Below are 21,514 nucleotides of genomic sequence, written 5' to 3'. Positions count from 1 at the left end.
TCTGGGCTGTAAAATACACGTTAACAAACTGAGAATTGAAATCATAAAATGTCTGTTCTCAGACCATAGTAGAATTAAACTAGAAATCAATAATGGAAAGATAACTGGAAAATTTCCAAATATGTGGAGATTAAATAATACATTCATGAATAACAATGAGTCAAAGAGGAAACCTCAAAGCAAACTTAAAAATATTTTGACAATGAAAATACAACTTATTAAAATTTGTGGGATATAATGAAAGCAGTACTCACAGGGAAACTTATAGAATTGAATGCATATATTGAAAAAGAAGAAAGATCTTAACAATCTAAGTTTTGGGGCACCTGGGTGGCTCAGTCAGTTAAGCATCTGCCTTCAGCTTGTGTCATGATCCTGGGGTTCTGGAATCAGGCCCGTGTTGGGCTCCCTGCTCAGAGGAGAGTATGTTTCACCTTCTCCCTCTGCCCACCCCCCATGTTCTCTCTCTCTCTCAAGTAAATGAATGGAATCTTAAAGAAAAGAACAATCTAATTTTCTATCATTAGGAAACAAGAGAAAGAAGAGTTAAATTAAATCCAAAGTAAACAGAAGGAAAGAAATAAGAGAGCAGAAGTCAATGAAATTGAAAACAAGAAATCAATAGAGAAAATCAGTGCAACCGAAAGCTAGTTCTTTGAAAAGATCAATAAAGATCAGTAAGATCAATAAAATAAAATCTAGCCAGACTAAGGAAAAAAAGGAAGAAGACACAAACTTCTAATATCAGAAATGAAAGAGAAGGGCAGCCCGGGTGGCTCAGCGGTTTAGCGCCGTCTTCAGCCCAGAGCCTGATCCTGGAGACCCAGGATCAAGTCCCACGTCAGGCTTCTGGCATGGAGCCTGCTTCTCTCTCTGCCTGTGTCTCTGCCTCTCTCTCTCTCAATGTGTGTCACTCAGTGGGGGGAAAAAAACAAAAATGGGAAAAATTAAATTAACCTGGAAGAAATGAACCACTGTAGGAAACAGAAAAAAATTTCTCTATTATTATCTGATTAAGCATCAGAGAGATAAGGAAATAATGCAGGGATGCCTGGGTGGCACAGTCAGTTAAGTGTTCAACTCTTGATTTCAGCTCTGGTTGTGATCTCAGGGTTTTGAGATTAAGCCCCTTATTGGGATCCACACTCAGCATGGAGTCTGCTTATGTTTCTCTCTTCCTCTGCTCCCCCCTCACCATGCTCACATGCATGTATGTGCACATAATCTCTCTCACTCATTAAAACAAATAAGTCTTTTAAAAAGAAAGAATAAAATAATGCATCCAAGAAACAAGAACAGGATATCAGGGGAAAAGGTAGCCATTAGAAAACAAGAGAGTTTTTAGAAATTAAAAATATTAGAGCCGAAAGTTTTTTTAAAATATTTTATTTATTTATTCATGAGAGACACAAAGAGAGAGAGAGAGAGGCAGAGACACAGGCAGAGGGAGAAACAGGCGCCGTGCAAGGAGCCGGACGTGGGGACTCGATCCCAGGTCTCCAGAATCACGCCCTGGGCTGAAGGCAGCGCTAAACCGCCGAGCCACCCAGGCTGCCCTAGCTGAAAGTTTTAAATTCAATAGAAAAGACTTTTATTGCCAGGAAGATGGAGTAAACATAATTCTCCTTATTCTTCCTTCTGCATATAACTAAAACTCCTGAACATTAAATATAAAAGAAAACTGTGAAAGATAGAAGAAGGCACATGATTAGGGGACTTGGAACACAAAAAATGACATGGCAGTAAGTTTCTTGGTTTTTCTTTTTGCCTTATATATTCCATAGCTTCCTGAGAAGCCCACAACCCAGAAATGCAAACAGGTATACACCAAAAAAAACAAAAAACAAAAACAAAAACAAAAACAAAAAACAAACAACAACAACAAAAAACCTCTGCTCTTTAGCCAAAGGACTGGGGGAAAGTAGCCTTGCAAGAAATTTGGAAGATAGAACTGTAGAAATTACCCAATCTGAGGCACTTGGGCCCTCAGTTGGTGGTTGAGTGTCTGCCTTCAGCTCAGATCATGATCCCAGGATCCTGGGACTGAGCCCAACATTGGGCTTCCTGCTTGGTGGGGAGACTGCTTCTCCATCTCCTCCCCACTCATGCTAACTCTGTCACTACCTCTCTCTCTTAAATAAGTAAATAAAATCTTATTTTAAAAATGCTATAAATAGGGACATCTGGGTGGCTCAGCAGTTGAGTGTCTGCCTCTGGCTCAGGGCATGATCCCGGGATCCAGGATTGAGTCCTACATCGGGCTCCTTGCAGAAGGCCTGCTTCTCCCTCTGTCTGTGTCTCTGCCTCTGTGTGTGTGTGTGTGTCTCTCATGAATAAATAAATAAATAAAATATTTTTTTTAAAAAGTAAATAAGTCAAGATGTAATTCAAAAAATGTTCAAGCATTTTGAACATTTCAAGGGGAAAGAAAACAGGAACAAAAGACAGAGATAGCAACAGAAAATAAAAATAAGATGGCAAAGTCAAACCCTAGCATATCAATAATTATATTAAATGTAAATCATCTAAATATACCAATTAAAAGACAGAAATTGGTAGAGTGGATCAAGAAATATGACCCAACTATATGCTATCTACAAAAAAACTCATTTCAAATATGAAATACACAGAATATAAAAGAATGCATACCATCTTTAAAGAAATGGTAGTTCACCCCTATCATGGAATACTACTAAGCAATAAATAGGAATGAACTATTGGTACAATTAATAACCAGGGTGTAATTCCCCATTGTGTGATTCTATTTATAATTCCATTGTTGAAATGACAAAATTATAGAAATGTGTTAAACAAAAAATGGTTGCAAGAAGCAAGTGGGCTTCAATAGTGCTACCAGAGAGATCCTTATGGTGACAGATGTGTTTTGTGTCTTAACTGTAAAAATGTCAATGTCCTGCCTGTGATGTTGTACTATAGTCTTGCAAGACAGTGATGTGGGAAAATACATTATGGTTCAAAGCTGACGGCCAAGAATGAGTTCTTGAGACGTGCAAAAAGATGATTTTTGGTGCAGAAAGGTGATTTTATTAAAGCACAGGGATTGGTCCCATGGGCAGAAAGAGCTGCCCTCGAAAAGAAGAGTGACTCCTTTATACTTTCAAGTTGGGAGGGGGTTAGGGAAAGAGTAAGTCTCTAAGGAATTTTGGAAGCAAGGTTTCCAGGACCTTGAGGGGACTGGCTCTTGTTGGGAAAGGGTCATTTATTACTGTCTACTAAAACCTAAGTCATGAGACCCTTTGGATGTATGTCGGTGGGTCATATTCCTGGGGGATGATTGCCAACACGTATCTTGGGGGGTTTGAAGATAAAGGAAATTTCTCAAAGTAGACTTACAGGGGGCAGCCCCGGTGGCACAGCAGTTTAGCGCTGCCTGCAGCCCAGGTTGTGATCCTGGAGACTCAGGATCAAGTCCCACGTCGGGCTTCCTGCATGGAGCCTGCTTCTCCCTCTGCCTGTGTCTCTGCCTCTCTCTCTCTCTCTCTCTCTCTCTCTCTGTGCCTCTCATGAATAAATAAATAAAATCTTAAAAAAAAAAAAAAAAGTAGACTTACAGGATCCCAGGGGTCCGGCTAGGATTACCTGTTGCCCTTAACAAAGTACTAACACTGAGCAGTTGCCTCCCTAAAGGTAGGTCAGTCTGCCTGTTTCAAGGACTCTCAATGGGCTGTAGGCAGTAAGGAAATTTAATAATTTCTCTTCTGCCTTTGTTTCCTACATCAGTTACCAGTAGAGAGAAGGATAAAGGGTACGCAAGATCTATCTGTATTATTTCTTACAACTACAGGTACATTTACTTGAAAAAACAAATCCAATAGAAACATTAGAAAATGAAGTTGAGGTACGCCCCAATGGCTCAGCAGTTGAGCGTAGGCCTTCAGCTCAGGGGGTGATCCTGGGATTCCAGGATAGGGTCCCACATCAGGCTCCCTCCAGGGAGCCTGCTTTTCCCTCTGCCTGTGTCTTGCCTCTCTCTCTCTCTCTCTCTCTCTCTCTCATGAATAAATAAATAAAATCTTAAAAAAGAAAAGAAAAGAAAATGAAGTTGATGGGCCACCTGGGTGGTTCAGCAATTGAGCATCTGCCTTTGGCTCAGGGCATGATCCTGGGGTCCTGGGATCGAGTCCCACATTGGGCTTCCTGTGGGGAGCCTACTTCTCCCTCTGCCTGTGTCTCTGCCTCTCTCTGTGTGTGTCTCTCATGAATAAATAAATAAAATTTAAAAAAAAAAAAGAAAATGAAGTTGACGAGATATTCCAAAAAATAGAAGAGCAACAAAAAATGATAACCTAGAAACCAAAAAGAAAACATAAGAAAAATACAGCATTAATGCAGATGGTCTGACATCCAGCTAAGAAGAGTTCCAGAAAAAGAACAGAGAAAACAGTGGAGGGAGATTATCCAGGAAATTATACAATGTAACTGCCAGAATGGAAGGAAGTGATTGTCCATATTGAAAGATTCACATAAAGGTAAACCATCACAAAATGTCACAACTCTAGGGTCAGAGAACCCAGAAAGGAGAAAATAAAGGAGCCTTCTGTGGTGTAAGTCATGTCACTTGGCAACCCCCACCGCTGACTGGGGATCCTGTTGTCTCCTGTCCACTAAGTCTGTCAGCGACTCCTCCATGAGCCTTCCAGCTCCATTCTCTCCATCGTCGTTGAATTTTGTCTCTCTTTACCGTCATTTGAACCAAGATTCAGGAGGGAGCTACGACTGGATGGATACCTGTGCTCAATCGACCCTCAGCTCAGAAGTCAGATGTTAGAGTTTTCCTTTATGTTTGAATCTAAAATCCAAATTCTCTTTTCTGCCTCTGACCACCTCACAGGCGGCTCATATGCAACCAACCACCCAGTCCCTCTCCCCCGCAGGCTCCAAGGGGGCTCAGATGCCATCTTTTTCATGTGAGTTTGCCCTTGATACTTACTGTTCGTTCAATCCATATCACACCCACGTAGCAGAGTGCATCGTGTGTCCCTCTCTCGGGGGCTAGGGAAGAATTCAGGACATTTGGTTTCCAGTGTAACTTTGAGGGGCGGGGAGAGGCTTTTGCTTGCCTTAGATCAACCTTGCCTGGATGCTAAATTTGTTTTCATTATGCAAGTAATATTTAAATGCATTATTTTCATAAAAATTAAAGCATTACGAAAGTTTCCCTCTCTACCCACCACTCCTGATAAGCAGCAGCATGCATTTCCAGTCCCTTTCCATATATTTTCCTACATATTTATGTACCTATAGAAAATACCGAGTGTTGTTTGTTGTTGTCTTTTTTCACTCAATAATGTGTGTCAGCCACATTTCCATGTCAGGAGTCGTGTCTTTATGTCTTACTATTGCGTGGATTTTATAGCATGGACATAAAATGTTTTATGTATTGATAAATATTTAGGTTCTTTCTGATTTTGTTTGTTTTGCAAGCAACACAGCAGAGCAGCCCTACTCAAAGACTGGGGTCCAGCACCTGGTGATAGCCCCCGAGCTATTAATTAGCAGTCCATGATGGGATACGAATAGAAACTGAAGGCAAGGGGTGCCTGGGTGACTCAATTGGTTAAGCGTCTACCTTCAGCTCAGGTCATGATCCCAAGGTCCTAGGATCAAGTCCCACATCTGGTTCCCTGCTCAGCATGCAGTCTGCTTCTCCCTCTGCCCCTCCACTGCTTGTGCTTGCACATTCTCTCTCGCAAATAAATAAAATCTTTTAAAAAAAATGTTTTAAAAAAAGAAACTCAGGGTAAGCACTGAGAAACTTTTATTTGACAGAGTGATGTTATGTTGAATCCCATAATAAAAATCGCAGGCTTGTATTTTCTAAGCCTTGAATTTTAAAATTTCATTCTCTAGCAATTCATTGTTATTATAAAATAAAAAATGTACATGTTTGCAACCATTTGGAAATAAAAAGCCTACAGATGGTTGAGAAGTGCTGCTTTGGTGAACAGCCTCATGCATACCTACTTCCTTATGCTAGCTAGTGTGCAAGGGTCTCTCTGCCATAAATTTGAAGAAGTGATTCTCTGCATTTTGGATATGAACATTTTTTATTGTACAGGCATACCGCAAAGGTATTGTTGGTTTGGTTCCAGATCTCTGCAGTAAAGTGAGTCAAATGAATTTTTGGGTTTCCCAATGTATATAAAAGTTATGTTTACAATATTCTGTAATCTATGAAGTACGCCATAGCAGTATGACTAGAGAAATAATGTACATGCCTTAATTTAAAAATATTTTATTGCTAGGGACGCCTGGGTGGCTCAGAGGTTAAAACATCTTCCTTTCCTTTCTGGGTCTCTCATTAATAAATAAATAAAATCTTTAAAAATAATAATAATAAAAATGAAAAAATTTTATTGCTAAAAAATGCTAACCATAGGAAAGTTGGTTGGAGGGGATGAGTAAAATATGGGGATTAAGGCTATGGGGATTAAGGAGTCCACTTGTGATGAGCACTGGGTGTTGTATGGTATTATTGCATCACTATATTGTACATCTATAACTAATATAACACTGTATGTTAACTACATTGGAATTTAAAATAAAATCTTTAAAAATCTCAACACTTAAAAGATTAACAAAGGCAGGGATGCCTGGGTAGCTCAGTGGTTTAGCACCTGCCTTTGGTCCAGGGCATGGTCCTGGGATCCTGGATGGAGCCCCGCATCAGGCTCCCTGCATGAAGCCTGCTTCTCCCTCTGCCTGTGTCTCTGCCTCTCTCTGTGTCTCTCATGAATAAATAAATAAAAATTAATAAAAGTAAAATTTTAAATGCTAACCATCATCTGAGTTTTCAGCAAGTCATAACCACTGACCACAGATCACTCTGACAAAGTATCATAATAATGAAAAAGTTTAAAATATTGCTAGAATCACCAAAATATAATACAGAGACACAAACTGAGCAAATGCTTTTGGAAAATGTTGCCAATAGACTTGCTTGACTCAGGATTGCCACAAACCTTCGATTTGTAAAAAATATACCATCTGCGAAGTGTCATAAAGCAAAGCACAGTAAGACGAAGTATGTCTGTAATACCTAGTGTCAACTTGCTAGCTGGACAACTTCCCCCAAACTCCAGCATGTTTTGCATGTTTTCTTAATTCACCTGTTCCTGAATACCAGTGAGGTGGGGCTTCTTTTTATATGCTTATTGTCTGTTTACGTGTCTCTTGAAGCCTCAAGCCCAGGAAGCCAGCCAGGCCCTGGGTGGTGACAATCCCTTTGTAAACTCATCTGCTTTGCTGTTCTGGGCATTTCTAGGAGGTGGGCTGGGGAAGGGGAACGTCTCCTTCAACACTCTCTCGATTCCTCCCGGGGGAAACGGAGGCTGGGGCTGCGCATGTGTACTGTTGGCAGAGCCCAGGTCCCCTGACCCACCTGTCTCTCTCCAAACTCATAAGGATGGCCTAGGTGCAAAAGTTCACCAGGAGAACAGGCTGGGAATATACAGATGGTCAGGCAGTCAGAATAAGAACCAGAAACAGATCTGTGAGGGAAGAAGAGGAAGGGGGACAGTAAGAAATGGTGACACACCCCAGTGGATGTACTGGGAAATTGTAGCTTATGGAGATGTCAGAGGAACCCTGGGACTAGAGATTAAACAGGTTCTCTGTCAGCCCAGCAGTCTAAGCAAACAGGAAGCCAGGAGTTTCTTTTGTCTATTTGCCTAATCTTTTAACACAGCTTATTGGTGGGTTGATGTAACTCAAGCCTCCTGAAATAGTACAGGAGCTTGTCCCCATCCAAGCTAAACAATGCATGTACGATTACTAAGACATTAAGCCAAAGCATCACTCATTCTGATGGGATGTGACGTTGTGCAAATGTGCACCCATTTCCTAGCCGGTCCACCTTGCAGCAAGTGAGCAGGCAGCAGAGGAAGAATTTGCCAGAAGAAGCCAAGGGAAAGGGAGATATCAGGGTTGAGGGGAAACCTAGAACCATTTAATGCACCCAAATCACAGCTTTAGGTACCAGCCCTCAGTACCATCTCTGTGAACCTCAGTTTCTCCATCTGTAAAATGGGGATGCGCCTGTAGTGGGCGTTACTGGTGCCTCACCTGTGTCCTGGAGAAGAAAGACCCTTACCATCTCCAAGCACAACTCTGCCACTCTTGCCTGCATCTTAGAAGTGTTAGAGAATTATCATGCCCAGGAAGAGTCCTCAACCAAAACCTAATGGGAGTTGGTGGGTTCCTGGGTGGCTCAGGCAGTTAGAGTCTGCCTTTGGCTCAGTCATGATCCTGGCGTCCTAGGATCAAACCCCATGTCCGGCTCCCTGCTCAGTAGGGAGTCTACTTCTCCCTCTGCCCCTCCCCCAACTCGTGCATGTGCTCTCTCTCTCTCTCTCTCTCAAATTAATTAATTAAAAAAATTAAAAGTGGATATCTATAGATTTCAGGGGCTCTCATCACACACACACACACACACACACACACACACACACACAAAATAACAAAAACTAACAGGAGTTGGTATATAAATACCCCAGCTCCTGAGGGACAGGATTACTCTTAAACACGTGTTCTATACTGTCTCCCTCCAGGTTCTACAGCTCCAGGGACGCATAGTGATAATATGCTTGATACTACAGTGACAGGTGCCCTCCATTTCCTGTCTCACTTCCCCACTCCCCACTGAGATCACATCCCAAAGCAAATACTTGCACTTGAATCCTTATAACAAAATCAGCTTCTGAGAGAACCCAAACTAAGAAACGTTCCAGCTTTCTCAGTTGTTGGTAAGAACAGGTCTTAGACAAGGGCCAAGGTTATCATCATAAAATCTTGACCCTATTCTATATGCCAGGCAAAAGGAGCTAAGGGCAGTATGAGTTGGGTATTCTGGGGCTTTTGAACTCTAGGCGTTCACTGTGGAGCAACATCCAAGCTCCAACTGGTGGGAATTTCTTCCAAAGAACCTGCTCTGCCAACACACCTCTCAACTAAGGAGTAGGTTTTGAACACAATCTGGCCCATAACTGATATCAAACAGAAGATGTAATTTGTGGCTGCAGTAGATCACGATGTATGCAGAACACCAAGAAGGATACTGAACAGGGTCACCTGGGTGGGTGGTGCAGTCAGTTAAGGGTCTGACCCTTGGTTTCAGCTCAGGTTGTGATCTCAAAGGCATGAGAGATTGAGCCCTGTGATGGGCTCTGCTGCCCGCATTCAGCATGGAGTCTGCTTCTGCCCTCCTACCTCGCTCTCTCAAAAATAAAAATAAAATAAAATAAAATAAAATACATCTTTAAAAAAAGAGAAAGAAGAAGAAGAAGGATCTCTAACAGCTGAGTGAGACCAGCAGCAAATCCTGGAACTCTGAGTGAAACCATATACTGAAAGAACACAGGAGCTCTCAGCAGCCAGGGTTGGAATCATCTGAACAATAAAATAATGATAGTATTAGAGTATAATCTACAGAATAAAATATCCATGAGTCCACGCTGATCTAAATAATTGCTGAAATAAATCGATGGAGCAGAAATGACAGCTCTTTCTTGCAATGGAAATGAAGAATAAATGTGGAAGGAAGGAGAAAAGGTGAAAGTCAGCACTGGGCAAAAAGATGACTGCTATGGACCAGATCTGCTGATAGATGCTAGAATCTTTGGAAGGTTTAAGAAGAAAAGGGATTCGAGTTGCCTCAAGACATCTCTCCTAGTTTGTTAACTAGTCAGGGAGTGGCAAGTAGATGTAATGCCATAGAAGAAAAACCCATCAGAGACCAAACTGACCGCAGATCCGGGCCATCAGTGCAGAAGACACATCAATGCCATGACCCCACAACATGACACATTGAGCTGCACACTGCCCTTGCCTGGGATGCACGACCTCCACCCAATTGTGAGAAGACCCAGACAGGCCTGTACTGAGGGACATTCAGCAAAGTAGTTATCGATACTCTCTGTGGGCATCCAGATCCTGAAAGACAAGGAATGACCCTTGCAGACAGCAGCACAACAGAGGGAAAAAAGCCAAGTAAATGCAAACATGGGTTCCTGAACACTTCCCTGGAACAAAAGGAGATTAGTGCAAAATCATGGGAGGTTCTTACAGGGGCTTTAGTTTGATTAAGGTGTTAATACCAAGGTCAATATTTTAGTTTTAATTGCTATGCTATGGTTTTGGAAGTTTGAGGGGAGGTTGTGGGCGGGACACAGGGTAACTTGGATTTTTGTCAATAAATACAGGTCAGGACCGTAAATGTATTTTCTCTTCCTTATGATTTTCTTAATAGCATTGTCTTGCCTCTAGCTTATTTTATTACAATAATACAGTATATAATACTGTATATGTATAACCTACACAATGTGTGTTAATCAACTGTGTATGTCATTGGTAAGGCTTCCAGTCAGCAGTAGGCTATGAGTAGGTAAGTTTTGGGGGAGTCAAAAGTTATATGTGGTCTTTGTGAGGGGGTTGGAGCTCCTAATCCTCCACTTTGTCCAAGGGTCAACTGTATTTTGAAATCCAGGAGTGGGGAGGAAAGAGCCAAGGCATTCTCTGAAACATGTCCCTGAGGTTCGAAGGAGACAAAAATTAGAAGATCCCTTGGGGCACCTGGGTGGCTCAGTGGTTGAGCGTCTGCCTTTGGCTCAGGTCATGATCCCAGGGTCCTGGAATCAAATCCCACATCGGGCTCCCTGTGGAAAAGCTACTTCTCCCTCCCTCTGCCTGTGTCTCTGCTTCTCTCTGTGTGTCTCTTACGAATAAACAAAATCTTAAAAATAAATTAGAAGATCTCATCTGAACAGATTTGGAAAAAATCAATGTTCAGTGACGTGTCTGAGGGCTTCACACATTTATCAGTGGCTCTGTGGCTCGAGTTCAGGTCTTCCTGGCCTCACCCAATACCAGGATCTGATTTCACAGAATATGATGCTCACGTCTTCCTCAAACCACACAGCCTTTCACCACAACGACCTCCCCATGGCTTGTTCAGACTTGGATCTGGAGTCGTGCTGTAAGCCTGGAGATTTGGGGAACATTTAGAAGGTTCTGAGTTCTGGGCCTGTAGTCCAGATGTGATGCGTATGGAGCCAGAGGACAGGTTCAGGGGGTCTCTGAGGGGAAGTGGAGTCAAGGGTGATGTGAGAAAGCTCTCTTCAGGCCTTGAGCCCCGTGCTGGAGCCAGGGGCAGAGGCAGGAGGCCAGATGATTCGAACATGTCATTTTTTTTTTTTTTTTTTTTTTTACTTATGATAGTCACAGAGAGAGAGAAATAGGCAGAGACATAGGCAGAGGGAGAAGCAGGCTCCATGCACCGGGAGCCCGATGTGGGATTCGATCCCGGGTCTCCAGGATCACGCCCTGGGCCAAAGGCAGGCGCCAAACCGCTGCGCCACCCAGGGATCCCTTCGAACATGTCAAAGACCAGGTGGCCCACACAGAAATGCCAGGCAGGAAGCAGAGAGCAAAGTTGGCCATGTCTGTTCCTGCCCTTTAAGCAAATACCAGGCTGCTGGAGGCTGGTAAAGAAATAAATATTGACAAAGGTGAGGAGCAGCAGGAGGCCTGGTGGCCAAGGCTGCAGAAAGAAGCTGGCCTAGAGAGGGTCCCCTGGAGGGAGCTCCGAGAAACGCCCAGCCACTGAGCTCCCCTTCCCTTTCTCCCCAAGGTCCTTGATGCCTTTCAGCTGATGCTCCTGGACCCCTGCAGACTCTGAATCAGGCCTCCAGGGTGGGGGGCCCATCCCCCAGGGCTCCGCAGCTTGTGTTTGGCAAAGGTGTAGCCCCAAGGGGCCACCTGTAATCTACGACGAGTGCCAGGGTTGGGAGGTCCTGGGTAAACAGTGTCTCTGCTTCAGTGGGTACTTGGTGGGTCCAGGTCCAAAGGGCCTGCTGGCAATCTCAGGGATTCAGGAGGAGCTTCTCAGGGCATGGGTGCCGGGTGGGCATGCACATTCCTGGGCTGCACCTACCCCACACCCACCCCTTGCAACACTCCAGGATGAAGCCCAGGAAGGAACCTGCAGTTCTAGCACCTTCCCTGGTGATTCTGATGCCTACAGCTGTGAGGCCTATTAGACCCATTTGATGGAACAGTAAGCCAAGGCCTACAGGGAGTGAGGGCAGTGAGGGAGGAGAGCCCCAGCACCCTGGCTTCTACTTCTCTCCACAGCCCCCAGGGAAGGGAGCAGTCAGATGTGCTTCTGTCACTTTGGCTGGGAATGCTTGCTCCTGCCTCCCACCCAGACTGTCCGGATAACCACTGCAAGCCAAGAAAGTCTCAGTCCCTTCCCCTAGGAAGGCTTCCCTGGATCCTGCCCTACCCTCTAAGCCCTGGGCTTCCCTCTCTTCTGGCACTGCAGTGTGACAAGCCAACACTTGGGTGCCCCACAGCAGCGTGGTGCCTGGTAACGTGGACACAGGTGCAGGGGCAAGGTCATCAGGGGTCTTGCTGCAGTGGCACTCAGGTCAATCTGGGGTGATGGCGCTGACGAGGCACGTCACCCAAAGGAGAGAAGGCAGCTGGTAGGCAGAGCCCAGCACACATCCGCATCCAGCCCATCTCCCCACCTCTACCTCCCCAGACCAGGGCCCATCCATCATGAGGGCTGTGCTAGTGATCAAAACTCTTCAGAATTGAGTCCAATCCCATCTCCCTGTCTCTCTTACACCTGCTTCTGCCCTTTTAGTGCCACACAGAACAACCATTCCTTTTGTTTAACGGCCCTTAAAGGGTCGGCTGACAGCTCTCCTGTCCTCCACCAACCACCCCAACGGCACTCCCATTGGCACTCCCATTGCATCGGTGTATCCCTGGTCCTGCACTTCCACCTCCTCTGCCCAAAACTCCAGACCTTTCCCCTGCCGGCTGCCTGCCCAACACTGGACACCTGCTGTTCGTCACACAGGAACCACTCCCCCGGTCCAACCCTCAGTGTACCCCAATACCTGCCATCCCAATCCTCACTGTAAGAGCCATCTAAACCAGGCCCCAAATAGAACTGACAGTCATTATGCCAGAAGCCGTTCTGATTATTTATAATGAAAAAGGTGAATATCTCCAAATTCTCTGACCCTCCTAGAGACTGGACCCACTCGTGGGCACTCTTTTCTTGGGCAAGCTCCCAGGACAGCACGTGGAAGCTCTGGGGAGCCTGCCTGACTGCTGAGAGCACAAGCCTGGCCTCACCCACTGCGGGGCAGGGGATCCCATGGAGCAGAGGTGAGCTCTCCCAGTTTGGGCCATTCCAAACCACCAGCCCCAGCCCACCTGGCAGGTGACCCCAGACAACGCAAGGGAGCCTCGCTGCCAGAACTGCCCAGCAGAGCCTGCCCACTGAAAATAACCAGTGCTATTTTAAGCACCAGGGTGGTTTGTTATGTAGCAATAGCTAACTGATCGCACAGAGAAGTTCCCTACCTCAAGACCTTTGTTCTTGCTCTTTCTTAGCCTGGAATCTACCTGTTGGTCAATGTCATGGTTCCCTGGTCCCTGCTCAGTGATGTCATCCTGGCAGGTCTATATAACATAACAGCTCCGCCCCCATTCACTCTCCCTGATAGATACCTGGCCATAGCACGGGTCACTTCACCTCTTATACTGGCTTATTAGTGTATTGTCCCTCCTGCCTCAACACTCCCAGCAGAGTATGAGCTCCATGAGAGGAAAGATACTGTTTTCTCCATGCAAGTCCTGGTGCCCAGCCCGTAGTAGGGACTCAGCTGCTTGTGGAACATGATAGAATGAGTTCATCTCACAGACTGATGATTCTGGGAATAGTCAACCACTCAGTAGATTTATTCTGGGCATCCCCTCACCTCCCACCTCGCTCTTGGCCCTCAGCTGCCCTTAATCACAGTGGTCCTTGCATTTAAATAATTCCGTTAGCATGTAAAGGGACCTCCACATTCCTCTGTTTGGTCCTCCACAATCTGCCAGTGGGGGACACTCTCACTCCTCTTTTTTAGATGAGAAACCAAAGACCAGGCTGCTTGGTGTACTCTGAGGCCCATCTTGCCTGGAGCTCCCTCAGATCACGAGACAGAGGTTCTTCCTGCTACGGCCCCCACCCAGACTCCCGGGCAGGAAACCCGGCTCTGAGCCTCTCTCCTCCTCCCAGCAGCACTGGAGCCTGCCTCCTGTGCAGACGAATGCCCAGCCCCCAGTAAGAAGCCAGCTGACACCCAGCCCCTCATTTAATGCCAAGTGAGCAAAGGAAATGGGAACAATAGGCTAACAAGTCTTGGCTGTGGGCCACTCCACTCAGAGCTTGAGAGACTAAGAGAGGAAAGGAAGGGGCTCCCCTGCAGCCTCAGGCTGCTCCCACCTTGCACCTCAACCTCCTTCACTCCCTGGTGGGGGCCTCAGGGAAAATGCTGGGAATTTGGGAGGGAAGCCGCAGAGAGCAAGTCTCTGGAACTTGCCGATGCTTTTGCCTTCGCGTGGGCTCCTTCCAGAGTGGACACTTTGCTTGGGAGGTAGCCTCAGGAAGTCTGGCAGGGGGCATGAAGGTACAACCGAGTCCTTGAGGAGGGACTGTGTAGAATCCACCTTCAATTCATCCCACTGAGGGATCCCGCCTCTCGCCAGGTGAGGCTCACTTGTGGGTGCCACAGGCAGGTGTGCCCTGGGCCAGAGAGCCAGGACCTGAGGTAGAGCCAGCCTGTGCGTGCAGGGACCCCTGAAGTGGCCTCTGTGTCCAGGGCTCCAGGGAAAACTAAGAAGCCAGAGTGTGTATCAAAGAATGGTTCCCTGGTGAGCCTTTCCACAGAAAAGGCCAACGCATGGCCTGGGCAGGGTCTCCTGTCGGGGACTCTCCGCCTTCAGGCTGGGTGGGGCATTGTCCAGGCTGGCCTGGCCAAGCAGCTTGGCCCGCAGAGGCACGGGTGCAAAAGCAGAGCAGGGCCCTGGCTGCTGCGGGAGCTGCCTCCCAGCCACAGAAAGCCATGACCCGTTGCCTCTGGTTATAGGCTGAGAACTCTTCTTTGGCAGAGATGGAATTCCTAGAATCATCCCCCAGGTAAATGGCTCCAAAGGAAAGCGCTGTGTGCACACAGCCAGCAGCCAGGAGAGGGGCAGGGACCAATCATAAGACACAGTCACTTATTAGGCACTGACTGTGTGCCGAGCACCATGCTTATAAGGCTTTACATGGACTCCCTCGAGCCCTCAGACTGGTCTGAATTATCTTCATCACAGATGGGACCGATGCCCCAAATGCTTCTAAGGTGCAGGCACTGGGGCCAACCACTTCACCAAATAGACCCCTTTATGGTGCTGGGAGTAGGTTGCCCCATGCCACCAATGCCCAAGCAGTGAGCTCAGGAGTGTGCACTGTCACCCCTGCCTGGAAGTGAGGCAGAAACCTACTCCTGCAAGGCCTGGATGATGCCAGGACCTCACCAAATCCTTTCCTGCCGGAGCCACATTTCAGTGGGGTAAAGGAGACCCAGAGGAGGGTGAGCAAGAGAAGTTCACCCCAGCACAAACCGGTCACCGGAGAGGTGACAACCCGGAGCTAGACGGTGGCCCCCAGATGTCCTAGCTGCTCCTGCCCTGGTGGTGGGCCCCCTGTACTCTTTACAGATTCTGGGCAGTTTCTAATTAAGTGTCTGAAAGACTTACAAGTGGCCCTAGGTGGACAGAAGGGGTTGCTGCCTTCTACTCTGCAACATTTGCCACCGGATTCCCGCCCCCTCCTCCCCCCAGGGGGGAAGGGCTCTAGGGCTGCAGTCCCTCCCCCTCGGGACAGGCTGGAAAGCAGCCCCTTTCAGGAGGCCAGGGAGGGGCCTTCCACCGGAAAAGGAGCCCCAGGCCTGGGAAACTGCTGAGGAGGCAGTACAATTAGAGGGAAGGGCGGCGAGCAAATTACAGAGGGGGAGCGGGCAGGGCCAGAGAGTCTCTCATTAGCCTGATGAGCTCGGAGGGCCTGGATGGAGGGAGGATGGGCCCTGGAAGAGGTGGTTCTCGGCCTCCTGTGGGATAGAGGGCCTCTCCCAAGCCCAGGACAGGGCTCGGAGGAAGGCGGGGGAAGAGGGGTGCGCCCTAGCCCCAGGCCCCTGCCTTCTGGGGAGGGGAGGACCAAGGGACTGCCAGATGCAGCATTTCTCACCCTTAGCTTCTGGGTACACAGGGAGCTCTGAGCCTCCTTGTCCTCATCTGTAAAGTGGGGCTGGCTCAGAGGCAATAACCAGGATTCATGGAAACAAGTGCTTTTGTTATTTTTAAAATTTTATTTATTTACTCATGAGAGACACACAGAGACCTAGGCAGAGAGAGAAGCAGGCTCCCCACCAGGAATGCCATGCAGCACCCAATCCCCAGAACTCCCGGGATCAGGTCCTGAGCTGAAGGCGATGCTCACCTGCTGAGCCACCCAGGTGGCTACTTTTTTAAAGTATCCTCCACCTCCACATTGGGCTTGAACTCACAACCCTGAAGATCAAGACCTGAACTGAGATCAAGAGTCGGATGCTTAACCGCTGTGCCACCCAGACCCAAGTGCCCTTAAACAAGTGTTTCTAATCCTTCCCTATCTCAGAACAACCAGGTAAATTCTGTGAACTGCCAACACTGGGGCGTACCCTGTACCATCAAAAGCAGAACCTGTGGAGGTGGGCCCAGGCACCAGCATTTAAAAGAACTTCCACAGTGACAGGTTGAGATGAGACGATGCCTGTGAAAGTGGCTACAGCTCCTGTGTTCATGTCACAAACACCACGTTCAATAACGAATTTGAGGGTGGCCTTCCTGACCCTAATCCTCTTAAGAGAGACTACCTGAGGACATGGGCACCTGTCATGGGGACCTCTGTATCCCCAGGTCCTGGGACAGTACCAGTACCTGGCGTGGAGTGTTTGTTGAATGAATACTATTAACAGGGAGTCTAGGGACAGTGAGTGAACAGCACAGCCATATATTTTTTTTTTTTAGCACAGTCATATTTGAGAGGCATCTGGAAAGATGGCACCTGCTCATCCACTTAACACTTTGTCACTCATCCCACCAGTATCTACTGAGTACCGCTTGTGTGAAGGGCACTCTTCTCAGCATCTGGGGCACATCAGAGAACAGGGAAGGTGAAGACCCCAGCCTACCCTCCTTGATCTCATAGTTGAACAGAAATAGACGGAAAATAAGCTATATATAAAGAGTCAAGGTGGAGAGGTTTGTGAAACTTTTATATAGAGTAAGGTAAATTGAATCAGGAATTATATAGGGCGGGGTCAGGGAAGGCCTTACTGAAAAGTGAGCTTTGAGCAAAGATTGGAAGCAGAAGAGGGAATGAGCCAAGGGCATAAAGCAGAACATTCCACCACGGGGAGGAAGTGAAGCAAAGGGTGGAGGCAGAAGTGTGCCTGGAGTTCCCTAGAGTGGAATGAGGGAGGGGGCCTATGGAGGGAAGGTCGGAGAGGTCAGGGGAGTTCCACTGCTATTGTTGAGAGCAAACCCCCACAATTTCAGTGGTCATGCTTCAGGACAGGGTTTAGTGGGAATGGCTTGTCTGTGTTACAAAGTTTGAGACTTCAGATGGGGAGACGTGACTGTCTTGGGGTGACAGAGGGACTGATCTGGAGCTCTCTAGAGTGCTCACTGTAGTAGCCACCAGGCACTTGCAGCAAATCAAATTAAAATACAAACAAAATTTAAGTCGCTTTCTCAGTTGCACTAGCTACATTCCAGGTGCCAGACTTAGCCAGTAAACATGCAGGAGGCCCAGGGAATTTGATTTCAGATACACAATGGATAATTGTTAATGTAACTATATTCCAAATAGTACATAGGACATACCTACACTACAGAAATATTTACTGATTAATTTAAATTCAAATGGAATAGGGTGTTGTGTTCTCTCTACAGCTTAGCTAACATACAGCTAACAGCCATCTTATTGGACAGCACAGGTATAGAACATTTCTATCACAAAGTTCTATGGGACACTGTTGATCTAGAAGCTTCTAGAGACTTGTCTGTTCCTGGGCTGGGATGACTGGAAGGCTGGGCTTAGCTAGGACACACCCAAATGAGGCCTCTCCCAAATGAGGCTTGGCTTCTCCCAGCTTAGCAAATGGATTGAGAAAGAAGAGACAGAAAGAGAAAGAGGCCCTGGAGAACAAGGATCATCCAGAAAGCAGGGCTTCCTCTGGTCTATACTGGGAGGGGACCTCCCCACATCACTTCTGTCTCCTTCAATGGTTTAAACAGGTGTCACTAAAGCCAGCTCAGATTCAAGGAGGCAATTCCAGTGACAGGGCAGCGGCAAAGTCACATACAGAGCACAAGGGACTGGAAACATCATCTTGGAAAGTTTTGGAAAACACCTCCTTTAGGACAGGGATGGCTAATCAGGCAGGACCTTGTCCTTTGAAGAACTTGGGCTTTTCTGTTGCATCAAACGGAGAGTCATGGAAGGGAGAGAAGGGTCTTAATCAGACGTGGGTTTTAAAATAAAGCATAAGGGGTGAAGGCAGGAGCGGGGGTGGGTATCTAGCACAGAGCCAGGCTGCGTACCAGCCCCTGGCAGGACCCTTTAGTAGGTGCTGCAGGGCCGACCCGCGCTCCTCCCAGCCTTCCCCATGGACCCTTGCAACACACCACAGGGCGTCTCCATTTCCAGGCAAGTCACTTCCGGTCAGGTCCTGTCCTCTGCCCCTCCTAGTGGGACGAGGGCTTCCCAGTGCAAAAGGGGTGCAAAGCACTGCAGACACAAAGCAGACCTTAGAAAAACACTGTGCAAGGTCCGTAGGGACCCAGCAGATATTTCCAGCATTTTCCTCTCTGCCGCCCAGACGGGATTTCCTGTCTTCTGGGGCATTCGCTGAGCAGGCCAAGATCAGCTTCACGGAAGGACTGGGGCTTTATCCTTCGCCTATCTGCGCACACTCCCTGGCTCCTTCTCCTCTGGCTCCCGGAGGATCCGGTTTCTGTATTCTTCCTCCTCCTGCCCCTTTGTCTGCCCCCAGACACAGGCTCGGCCACCTGGCTCCCAGCATGACCAAATTATGGGCTCTGTGATACAGCCAGCAGCTCCAAGGAGCAGAGGCCCTGGGAGCCACAGCTGGAACCAGCTGGAATCTTGAAGGCTGACTCTGGCTCAAAGTTTCCACACTGAGCAAACCGCTTTGCAGAAATCTCCCTTGTGCTGGCAGGATGGCAATGGGAGTTGTGACTTCCACCAACTATGCTAAGGATGACCCTGCCGATCAGGCCGAAATCAGGAATCACTGGTACTAGCCTAACGCCCCCAGCAGCACTTTCTCTTTGCTATTCTGGAATTTTGCCTCGTGTCTTGGGTTCATCATCGGGGTGTGAAAAGTTCCTTCTGTGGGTTTGTGTGGAGGGGACACGGCAAAGAAAGGACAATCTCTCTTCCTCTGCAAACAACTCTAAAAGTGACGGGAGAGATCTGCGACGTGGCAGCTAAAAAAAATATGACCTGTCACAGTTCCCGAAACACAAGCTGCCAGCCAGCTCCAGCCTCCACTACGTAATTCTGGCAGCAAAGTTCAGTGGGAGTCCTAGGCCCCGACCTCCAGATCCCCCCCCCCCGTAGTTTAGGGGGCACCAGATGAATTAATCAAGAGCTGGAAGGCAACCGTCAGAAAGAAAAATGGCCATGGGCCTGGAGTCTCCTTTTCCTGTTTTCAGTATTACAGGTCCCACAGTTTAACAAGCTGTAAGGAAGTTTTGTAAAGCGGGAAACTAAGACCCAATTAAAATTAAAATCCTCTAAAAATGGCCACTGACTTCAGTCTAAATTAACAAAACCTGTGCGGGGCGGGGCTGCTGACAGGGGGCGGGCAGTGGGAAGACAGGATGCCAGAGGTGTTCAGGCGGCAAAACCATGATCAGCCCAGAGATACTTAGCAGCTAGGAACCTCCAAAAATCACAACTCTGGCATCCCTAAATTGTTTTCCATAAACAACACTACATGTATGGCTCAAAAACAAAACAAAACAAACAAATCCATCTAATAACTTTTTAAAAAGTCTTTTGGTAATCTCTATACCCAACTCAAACTTATGACCCCAAGTCCCACACTTCCAACTGAGCCAGCCAGGCACCCCTAATAACGGACTTTTATAATATAGAGGACGTTCTAGTTTATACATACATGTATTGCTCAGCATGTATGACCATTATAGTCTGAAATAAAGATCAGAAACAAAAAGCAAATACCTTTGGTGACAAAGCAAACTTCAGATGAGCAATCTGCTCTGCCCGCCCAGGCAAAAGGATCCGTACATTCAGGGGAGGAGATGTGAAAGGGTTCTCCCAGCCTTCATTCTGGGTAGGTCACTTGGTCCAGCTCTGAACCACCTCCCCCATGCTCCCCTACCCCCGCACATTACCCCACAGCTTTGTGCGACACCAGTCCCGGAAGGCAAATTCCCAGAACCGGAGCAGCTTCAGCAACAGACATTGTCTTGGGTCACCAGGGACCAGAGGCCCACGTCCTGAAGAGGACTGCTGGTCTGGGAACACACCATCCAGAGTACTTGAAATCTTTGGTCCCATGACATTTCTCTTCCTGCCTCAAGATGATCCTTTGAGCAGCCCTGCAGGACCACCAAGCTCTCCCCCTCAGCTGCCCTGAGGCCCCACAAGAGGGTGTGTGGCTGCCCTGGGAGCATCTGCCGCCTACAGGCGGAAGCCTGATGGTGCAAGGTGCATAACTTCCCAGTCTGCAGGAAAGAGCTTCCAAGTGAAGTTTCAGGGCTGGGTCTAGGCATTCTCTAACCTTGCAAACCCAAAAGGTGGGCAAGTTTCCAAGTGAGTTTCAGGGCTGGGTCTAGGCATTCTCTAACCTTGCAAACCCAAAAGGTGGGCAAGGCAAATGCTGACACTCAGAAAAACAGAGGTGGGTCAAGTGAACCTGTGGGGAGGCAGCTAGCCCACAGATAGCGCTTAATGACCAAAATTTACAGACTATGGTGGTCTTCCCTGGTCTATCTGTAGGGAGGATGCATCACCTCTGAACAGTGGCTGCATATGCTACAATGCAACATCCCTGCAATCACTAGCGGTCAGGCTCACTGAACACCCCCACAGATCATTCTGAAGTGACCCCAATTCACCCACTGGGCTTACATTTTGAAATGCCCAAAGCCCACTGTCCCTCCTAGGTTCCTCAGCAGCTAGTCTCCCCCTGGACTTTCTCCCTGCAGAGACCCACACACAAGTGGCCTTCCCTTTGCTCTGCACCCCTCCCCCCAAGCTCTGCAGCTGGTGGGACACACCAGCACCCAGCACACCGCCTGCCTTCAGGTTTCCAGGTGTCAGCTACTGCTGCCGGTCGGCCTGGTTCCTCAGGAATACTGAGCTCAAGACAGCACAAAGGCAGGGTTGGCTCTGTGGAAATACTCAGAACCCAATGGTTTCATGGAAAGGACTGGCAGATCCAATTGCGACTCAACTATCCTTGAAACCAAGAGACTGCAGAAGGCGCACACCTGGAAATGTACTCAATTGTACTTGAAATCATTGGTATAAAATTGAGAGGTACCTGAAGAATTGCTTCACTCAGCATGCAGG

At 47.4% G+C, this 21,514-nt stretch overlaps 1 long non-coding RNA gene across 1 annotated transcript; it reads left to right on the top strand.

The window, feature by feature from the left end:
• Positions 1-4,615: 4,615 nt before the first annotated feature.
• LOC140618025 (uncharacterized) lies at positions 4,616-19,737 on the top strand. Its single transcript, XR_012018171.1, has 4 exons — positions 4,616-4,928; positions 13,061-13,200; positions 13,947-14,184; positions 18,768-19,737. It is a non-coding gene; the product is annotated as an uncharacterized lncRNA (long non-coding RNA).
• Positions 19,738-21,514: the final 1,777 nt, after the last annotated feature.

The sequence above is a fragment of the Canis lupus genome, chromosome 26, assembly GCF_048164855.1.
Source record: "Canis lupus baileyi chromosome 26, mCanLup2.hap1, whole genome shotgun sequence".
In the NCBI taxonomy this organism is placed as follows: domain Eukaryota; kingdom Metazoa; phylum Chordata; class Mammalia; order Carnivora; family Canidae; genus Canis; species Canis lupus.
Note: the sequence above shows the minus strand (reverse complement) of the source record. Positions and strands in the feature narration are given on the sequence as shown.